Genomic DNA, 9,272 nt, shown 5'->3' on the forward strand with positions numbered 1-9,272 from the left:
CATAGGTTTGCAGACTGGTTAAAAAGCAGGATGCTTAAATTTGTTGTCACAAAGACACTTACCTTTCTATAAAGGATGGGAACTATCTTAGGGTGAAAGGTTGGAAAATGGTGTTTCAAGCAAATGGGTCTAGGAAAAAATCAAGGGTTGCTATACTAACATCTGACAAGGTAGACTTCAGTCCAACATTAGTTTAAAAAGAGGGCTGGAGAGATGGCTTAGCAGTTAAGCGCTTGCCTGTGAAGCCTAAGGACCCCGGTTCGAGGCTCGGTTCTCCAGGTCCCACGTTAGCCAGATGCACAAGGGGGCGCATGCGTCTGGAGTTCGTTTGCAGAGGCTGGAAGCCCTGGCGCGCCCATTCTCTCTCTCTCCCTCTATCTGTCTTTCTCTCTATGTCTGTCGCTCTCAAATAAATAAATAAAAAAAAAAGATAAGGAAGGTAACTTCATATTGATGAAAGGCACACTCCAACAGGAGGACATTACAATCCTAAACATATATGCACAAAACATGGGAGACCTGGAAAATCAAACCTGGGTCCTTAGGCTTTGCAGACAAGCACCTTAACTGCCAAACCATCTCCCCAGCCTTAAAATAAATATTTAAAATTATTTTACTTATTTATTTGAGAGAAAGAGAAAGAAGCAGAAATAGACAGAGAGAGAGAGGGAAAGAAGAGGTGCACCTTGGCTTCTAGCCACTGAAAAGGAACTCCAGATACATGTGCCACCTTGCGCATCTGGTGTTATGTGAGTACTGGGGAATTGACCCTGGGTCCTTAGGCTTTGCAGGCAAATACCTCAACCACTGAGTGATCTCTCCAGTTTTATTATTATTATTATTTTGGGGTTTTTTTTGTTTTGTTTTGTTTTTCCAAGGTAGTGTCTCACTCTAGCTCAGGCTGACCTGGAATTCACTATGTAGTCTCAGGGTGGCCTTGAACTTTTAGTGATCCTTCTACCTCTGCCTCCTGAATGCTGGTGTTAAAGGTTGAGCTACCACGCCTGGCCTATTTTACTTTTTTGTTATTGTTGTTGTTTTGTTTTGATTTTTTTTTTTTTCATGATAGGGTCTCACTCTAGACTAGGCTGACCTGGAATTCATTATGTAGTCTCAGGGTGGCCTTGAATTCATGGCAGTCCTCCTACCTCTGCATCCCAAGTACTGCCTATTTTAATTTTTTAAACATTAAAAAATAATTACAGGAGTCGGGCGTGGTGGCACACGCCTTTAATTCCAGCACTCGGGAGGCAGTGGTAGGAGAATCACCATGAGTTCGAGGCCAGCCTGAGACTACATAGTGAATTCCAGGTCAGCCTGAGCTAGAGTGAGACCCTACTTTGAAAACAAAAAAATTACAGGGCTGGAGAAATGGTTTAGCGGTTAAGGCGTTTGCCTGCAAAGCCAAAGGATCCAGGTTCAACTCCCCAGGACCCACATAAGCCAGATGCACAAGGGGCACATGCATATGGAGTTCATTTGCAGTGGCTACAGGCTCTGGTATGTCCATTCTCTCTCTCTCTCTCATTGCAAATAAATAAATACAATTTAAAATAATAGTAATAATAATAAGTACATAAAGCCGGGCGTGGTGGCGCATGCCTTTAATCCCAGCACTCGGGAGACAGAGGTAGGAGGATTGCCATGAGTTTGAGGCCACCCTGAGACTCCATAGTGAATTCTATGTCAGCCTGGACTAGTGTGAGACTCTACCTCAAAAAACAAACAAACAAAAATTACATATTGCTAGGCATGGTGGTACATACCTTTAATCCCAGTACTTGGGAAGCAGAGGTAGGAGGATTGCTGTGTGTTCGAGGCCAGCATGAGACTACAGAGGGAATTCTAGGTCAATCTGGGTTAGAGCAAGATACTACTTTGACCCTCCCCTCCACCAAAAAATACCTAAAACAAACATAATGCATTGTTTTTTAGAGAGAGAGCACATACATGCCAGGCTCTTTAGCTGATGCAAATGATCTCCAGATACAATTGCTACTTTGTATGTGTGGCTTTATGTAGGTACTTGGGACTTGAAGTAGGCCTGCAAGCTTTGCAAGCAAGCACCTTTAGCTGCTGAGCCATCTTCTCGGTCCTACACTTTGAGACATAAATATATAAAGACTATGCATTCAGAGATCATTTGTATAACTCGTCACTAGGGAAGTTTCTCTGACTAGGTAGAATACTGGAAGCCACAGAAGCAGGCGTAGTGTTCTCTCCTGAGCATGAAGCCTCTCTTGGAGTTTCTTTGCTCCAAATGCCATTTGCATTGATAACTGTCCTCACTTTTTGTGTGGGAGTTAGCCAGAGAGAACATAGTGAGAGCGGCTTCCTTTTTATGGTGTGTGTAATGAAAGAACTGCACCTTCTTAAACTTTAGTTTGAAGAATACAAGTTTGCTTTTAGGGGTTTAATCAATACTAGCCTTTTTAAAAAAATACTTATTTAAGAGAAAGAGAGAGAAGGAAAGAGAAAAAGAAAGAGAGAGAATGGGCATGCCAGGGCCTTTTGCAACTGCAAACGAACTCCAGACACATGCATCTTGTGCATCTGGCTTAAGTGGGTACTGGAAAACTGAACCTGGGTCCTCAGGCTTCCCAGGTAAGTGCCTTCACTGCTAAGCCTCCAGCCCTAAGCTTTTTTTAATGTCAAAGATTTTATAACCTATACTTTTAACTTATACTTTGTTTTTTTTCTTAATATTTTGATACCTGTACTTTTAGAGTTCCTGTCATTTCATTACAACAGGGATTATCATAGCATTCTTTTATATATATATATATATATATATATATATATATATATATATATATATATATATATATATGTTTGTTTGTAAACAGAGAGAGAGAAGGAGGGAGAGGGGAAAGAGGGACAGAAAGAGAGAGAGAGAGAGAGAGAGAATGGGCATGCCAGGGTCTCTTACCACTGCAAATGAACTCCAGACACGTGCCACTTTGCACATTTGGTTTTATGTGTGTACTGGGGAACTGAAATCAGGTCATCTGGCTTTGCAAGCAAGCACTTTTAACTACTGAGCCATCTCTCCAGTCCAGCAGCATGCATTTTTAAGAAAAAAGTATTGGATTGAAGAGATGGCACAAAGATTAACACACTTACCTGCAAAGCCTAAAGACCTGAGTTTGATTCCTCAGTATCACCATAAAGCCAGATGCACGAAGTGGCACATGAATCTGGATTCTGTTTGCATTGACAGGAAGCTCTGTCATGACCGTTCTCTGTCTATCTCTGTTCTCTCTCTCTCTCTCTCTGCTTGCAAATAAACTGGAAAATGGAATGTGAAAGGAATGGAGTGATCCCTCTGTGCAATGTACCAGGACCTCCCTGCATCTTTTGTTTCTAAGTACCTTTGTGATTACATAGCATAGAATGTTTTTTGCCTCAGTTCAAATTATGTGACCTATGTAACCTTGTGACTTCTTGTAATACTACCCCTCCCTTGTTTAACAGTATGTAATTTTGTGGTTTAACTCCCAATCCTGTTCTTACTATAAATAACATGTGATTATTTCAAATAAAAGCTGACACTCCAAAACAGTTCAAGTCTACATCCTGAGATCCCGAACTTTGAGATGCGGACCTGATGTGCCAGCTTTCTTCTTTTCTTTTCTTTTCTTTTCTTTTCTTTTCTTTTCTTTTCTTTTCTTTTCTTTTCTTTTCTCTTCCTTTCTTTTCCTTTTCTTTTCTTTTTACCCAATAAAATTTTGTCTCACATTCTGTGAGTCTATGGTCTTATTGTGCAACAATGGACCCCATAACATGACATTTATATATTGTTTTTCAAGGTAGGGTCTCACTCTAGCTCAGGCTAACCTGGAATTCACTATGTAGTCTTAGGTTGGCCTTGAACTCATGGTGATCCTCCTACCTTTGCCTCCTGAGTGCTGGAATTAAAGGTGTGCATCACCATGCCAGGCTTAATTTTAATTTTTTTTTTCTTGGTGTTTCAGGGTAGAGTCTCACTCTATCCCAGGCTGACATGGAATTCACTATGTAGTCTCAGGGTGGCCTTGAACTCACAGTGATCCTCCTACCTCTGCCTCCCACGTATTGGGATTAAAGGCATGCACCACCACGCCTGGCTCTAAAATATTTCTTAAAAGAAAAAAAATATTAACAACATTGTAAGGTTTTCTTTTGTGGTAGGGTCTCACTCTTTCCCAGACTGATCTAGAATTCACTATGTAGTCTCAGGCTGGCCTCGAACTCACAGTGATCCCCCTACCTCTGCCTCCAAAGTGTTGGGATTAAAAGCATACACCACCATATCTGGCAGTGAGTGAGTTTTGTCTTCTGAAAAATATTTGTTGAAGAATGATACTTCAAGTAGTCAGTTTCTGCAAGAATATTTTTTATCTTATTTATTTATTTGAGAGAGAGTAAGAGGCAGAGAGAATGAGAAAGAGAGAATTGGGGCAGGAGAGATGGCTTAGCTGGTTAAGGTGTTTGCCTACAAAGCCAAAAGACCTAGGTTCAATTCCTAGGATTCATGTAAACCAGATGCACAAAGTGGCACATTCGTCTGAAGTTCTCTCTCAAATAAATAAATAATAAAAGCCCAACCATGTGTGGTGGTGCACACCTTTAATCCAAGCACTTGGGAGGTAGAGGTAGGAGGATAGCTGTGAGTTCAAGGCCAGTCTGACTGAAACTACGTAGAGAATTCCAGGTCAGCCTGGGCTAGAGGGAGACCCTACCTCGAACCCCTCCCCCCCCGGAAAAAGCCAGGTGTGGTGCCGCACCCTTTAACCCCAGCACTTGGGAGGCAGAGGTAGGAGGATCACTATGAGTTCAAGGCCACCCTGAGACTACATAGTGAGTTCCAGGTCAGCCTGGGCTAGAGTGAGACCCTACCTTGAAAAACTAAAGATACATTTTAAAAACAAGTTGTTAAAAAGAGAGAGAGAGAGATCTGGGCGTGGGGGCACACACCTTTAATGCCAGCACTCAGGAGGCAGAGGTAGGAGAATCGCCATGAGTTCGAGGCCACCCTGAGACTACAGAGTGATTTCCAGGACAGCCTGAACTAGAGTGAGACCCTACCTTGGGGGGAAAAAAAGAAGAAGAAGAAGAAGAAGAAGAAGAAGAAGAAGAAGAAGAAGAAGAAGAAGAAGAAGAAGAAGAAGAAGAAGAAGAAGAAGAAGAAGAAGAAGAAGAAGAAGAAGAAGAAGAAGAAGAAGAAGAAGAAGAAGAAGAAGAAGAAGAAGAAGAGGAAGAAGAAGAAGAAGTAGAAGAAGAAGAAGAAGAAGGAGAAGAAGAGGGAAAAAAATGGTACACCAGGGTCTCCAACCACTTTTTGTTTTCTTGGTTTTTCAAGGTAGGGTCTCACTCTAGCCCACACTGACCTGGAATTCACTATGGAGTCTCAGGGTGGCCTTGAACTCAGAGCGATCCTCCTACTTCTGCCTCCTGAGTGCTGGGATTAAAGGCATGCACCACCATGCCCAGCTATTTTTATTTATTCATTTGAGAAAGAGAAAGAGAGACAAAGAGAGAATGAGAGAGCTAGAGAGAAAGAGAGAATGGGCACACCAGGACCTCCAGCCTCTGCAGAGTCCAGATACATGTGCTGCCCCCTTGTGCATCTGGCTTGCACGGGTCCTGGGGAATCAAACCTGAATTCTTTGGCTTTGCTGGCAAGCACCTTAACCACTAACCCATCTCTCCAGCCCTGCAAGAATATTTTGAATTAAATACATATTTTGATATCTAAAAAAATAGTTGGAAATATTTTCCATTTTGTAGAATTTGATGACTATCAAGGTGCCTCAACACTTGCAGACATGATATTTTCTTCTTCTTTTTTTTTAGGCATCATATTTTCTTTTTTATTTTATTTTTTTGTTTTTTTGAGGTAGGGTCTCACTCTAGTTCAGGCTGACCTGGAAACCACTCTGTAGTCTCTGGGTGGCCTCGAACTCACAGCACTCTTTCTACCTCTGCCTCCCGAGTGTTGGGATTAAAGGCGTGCGCCACCACGCCCAGTTTAGGCATCATATTTTCTAAAGTAAAAATACTATGGGGAAGCTGGATGTGGTTGTACACACCTTTAATCTCAGCACTCAGGAGGCTGAGATGGGATTGGCGTGAGTTTGATGCCAGCCTGTGCTACAGTGAGACCCTGCCTCAAAAAACATATACAAAAATACTAAGGGATCTTTAGGTAGATATCAGCGGTAGAATGCTTTGCAGCGTATTCACAACAGCCAAGAAGTGGAATCAATCCAAGTACACATCAACTGATGAACAGATAATGAAAACGTGGCTTGTATGCACAATGAAATAAAAGCAATAAAAGAGGATAAAGTCCTGCCATTTTCAGAAACATGGATGGGACTGAATGTGTTTTGTATTGTGAAGCCTCCATAGTCTCAGGGGCTCTGCTCATTGGCTTTAGGCAGGAACCACAAACGACAGAAATGGAACTTGTTATCTTGTAGTGACTGCAGATGAATGCCAGAGGGCAGTCTTTCCTATGCCACCGCAACTTACATTCCACCTGCACAGAAAGGCACAAGAATCAAATTTTGTCGTTTTTGTTTTTTTGTTTTTTGATATAGGGGTTCACGCTAGCCCAGGCTGACCTATAATTCACTCAGGGTGGCCTCCAATTCAACAATCCTCCTGACTCTGCCTCTCAAATGCTGGGATTAAAGGCGTGCGCCACCACATCTAGCTAAGAATCAGGTTCTAATCAATGAGACTGAAGAATAAAGAAGGCTGCCTCTTTTGAGGCATAATAATGTTTAACGGGCAGGGAGTTGTGGTGCACATCTATATTCCCTGTACTTGGGAGGACAAAGTAGGAGGATCGCTGTGAGTTCAAGGCCACCCTGAGAATACAGAGTAAATTCCAGGTCAGGTCAACCTGGGCTAGAGTGAGACCCTACCTCAGGAAAAAAAAATAATAACATGGGCAGAAGGAATGGCTTAGCAGTTAAGGCGTTTGCTTGCAAAGCCAAAGGACCCAGGTTCAATTCCCCAGGACTCACGTTAGCCAGATGCAAAAGGGGGCGCTTGAGTCTGGAGTTCGTTTGCAGTAGCTAGCGGCCCTGAACGCCCATTCTCTCTTTCTCTCCCTCTTTCTATCAAATAAATAAATAAATAAAAATAAATATTTTTTAGGGCTGGAGAGATGGTTTAGCGGTTAAGCGCTTGCCTGTGAAGCCTAAGGACCCCGGTTCGAGGCTCGGTTCCCCAGGTCCCACGTTATCCAGATGCACAAGGAGGCGCACGCGTCTGGAGTTCGTTTGCAGAGGCTGGAAGCCCTGGCGCGCCCATTCTCTCTCTCTCCCTCTATCTGTCTTTCTCTCTGTGTCTGTCGCTCTCAAATAAAAAAAATAAAAAATTAAAAAAATATTTATAAAAAATTAAATAAATATTTTTTTAAAAAATATTTTAACCAGCATTCAGGAGGCAGATGTAGGAGGATCATTGAGAGTTCAAGGCCACCCTGACTACAGAGTGAGTTCCAGGTCAGTCTGAGCTAGAGTGAGACCCTAACTCAAAAACAAACAAAATAAATTACAAAAAGTATTTAAGCCGGGCATGGTGGTGCACGCCTTTAATCCCAGCACTCGGGAGGCAGAGGTAGGAGGATCGCCGTGAATTCAAGGCCACCCTGAGACTACAGAGTTAATTCCAGGTCAGCCTGGACCAGAGTGAGACCCTACCTCAGAAAACCAAAAAAAAAAAAAAAGTGTTTAACATATTAAATTCATGGGCAACAAACCAGAAAACTATAGTCAAATAAGATTATTACAACATATAAAGCTTCTGTTTCTTAGTCAACAATACTAACATTAAAAAGAAAACATGTGGGACTGGGGAGATGGCTCAGCAGTTAAAGGCACTTGCTTGTAAAGCCCAGGTTCAATTCCCCAGTACCAACATATACAGAGTGTACACATAAAGATGTACAAAGTGGTGCATAGATTGGGAGTTCATTTGCAGTGGCAAGAGGCCCTGGCACTCTCCTCTCTCTTTCCTTGTTAATAGATAGAAGTACATATATTTTAAAAAGTAAAGAGCTGGGTGTGGTGGTACATACCTTTAGTCTCAGCACTCGGGAAGCAGAGGTAGGAGTATAGCTGCAAGTTCAAGACCACCTTGAGACTACATAGTGAATACCAGGTCAGCCTGGGCTAGAGTGAACCCCCTTCCTTGATAAACAAACAAAAGAAAAAAGAAAAATCCGGGTATGTTGACACATGCTTTTAACCCCAGCACCCAGGAGGCAGAGGTAGGAAGATCGCTGGGAGTTCAAGGCCACCCTGAGACTACATAGTGAATTCCAGGTCAGCCTGGGCTAGAGTGAGATCTAGACCTACCTCGAAAAACCAAACAAAAGAATGTTTGTCTGGTGTACATGCGTGGCTGATTTGAACTGAAGACTTTGGAAGCAAGCTTTTTTAAACATTGAGCCAGCTCCTCAGCCATGTGCTAAAACCCTTTTATTCCTATGCACTAGAAACTTTTTTCACTTTGCATTTTTCTTTTTTTTTTTTCTTTTGTTTGTTTGGCTGGTTGTTTTTACGAGGTCTAGGCTAAGGGCCTGGGGCACCAATTTTCTCTCTCTTTGTCTCTCTGTCTCTCTCTAAAAGAAAGACTAAAAAACAAAAATCAACATAGAATTTGATATTTTTGTGTATAATTACATAAGTAATTAATTATGTATTACCTATACATACGGACAGTCTGTACTAATCTATGAGAGCAAGTCTTCCACAGTCAAAATATCTGGTTCAAATTATAGGAATAAAAAATATATAAATGATGATTGCTGATCACATATTATGTATTAGTTATCAAATATTTAAGCCTATGAAGTAGGTATTCTTAGAGTATTGTCACTTTACCCATGAGGACACAGGCCCAAAATCATACTGAGATGAATTTACAATTTGCTTCCAGTATTGTGGCCACCTAACTCATAAATGAATCAATAATAGAATGGTCCATTATTTATGATGTATTTAACAAAAAAAAATCTAGAGTTCCCATTATTAATGACAGGTAAAATTATTTTAACCAGAATCCAGGCATAGCGGCACATGCCTTTAATCCCAGTACTAGGGAGGCAAAGGTAGGAGGATCACTGTGAGTTTGAGGCCACCTGGGACTACATAGTAAATTCCAGGTCAGAGTGGGCTAGAATGAGACCCTATGCTAGAAGAATAAAAAATAGTTTTAGGGCTGGAAAGATGCCCTAGTGATTAAGGCACTTGCCTGCCAAGTCAAAGACCCAA

The 9,272-nt window shown here is 41.7% G+C and overlaps 1 non-coding gene across 1 annotated transcript; it reads left to right on the forward strand.

Annotated features, from left to right (window-relative positions):
• The first annotated feature begins 2,120 nt into the window (after positions 1-2,120).
• On the forward strand, positions 2,121-2,332 carry LOC123456778. Its single transcript, XR_006634659.1, has one exon. It is a non-coding gene; the product is annotated as a small nucleolar RNA U3 (small nucleolar RNA).
• The last annotated feature ends 6,940 nt before the right edge of the window (positions 2,333-9,272 follow it).

The sequence above is a fragment of the Jaculus jaculus genome, chromosome X, assembly GCF_020740685.1.
Source record: "Jaculus jaculus isolate mJacJac1 chromosome X, mJacJac1.mat.Y.cur, whole genome shotgun sequence".
Taxonomy (NCBI): domain Eukaryota; kingdom Metazoa; phylum Chordata; class Mammalia; order Rodentia; family Dipodidae; genus Jaculus; species Jaculus jaculus.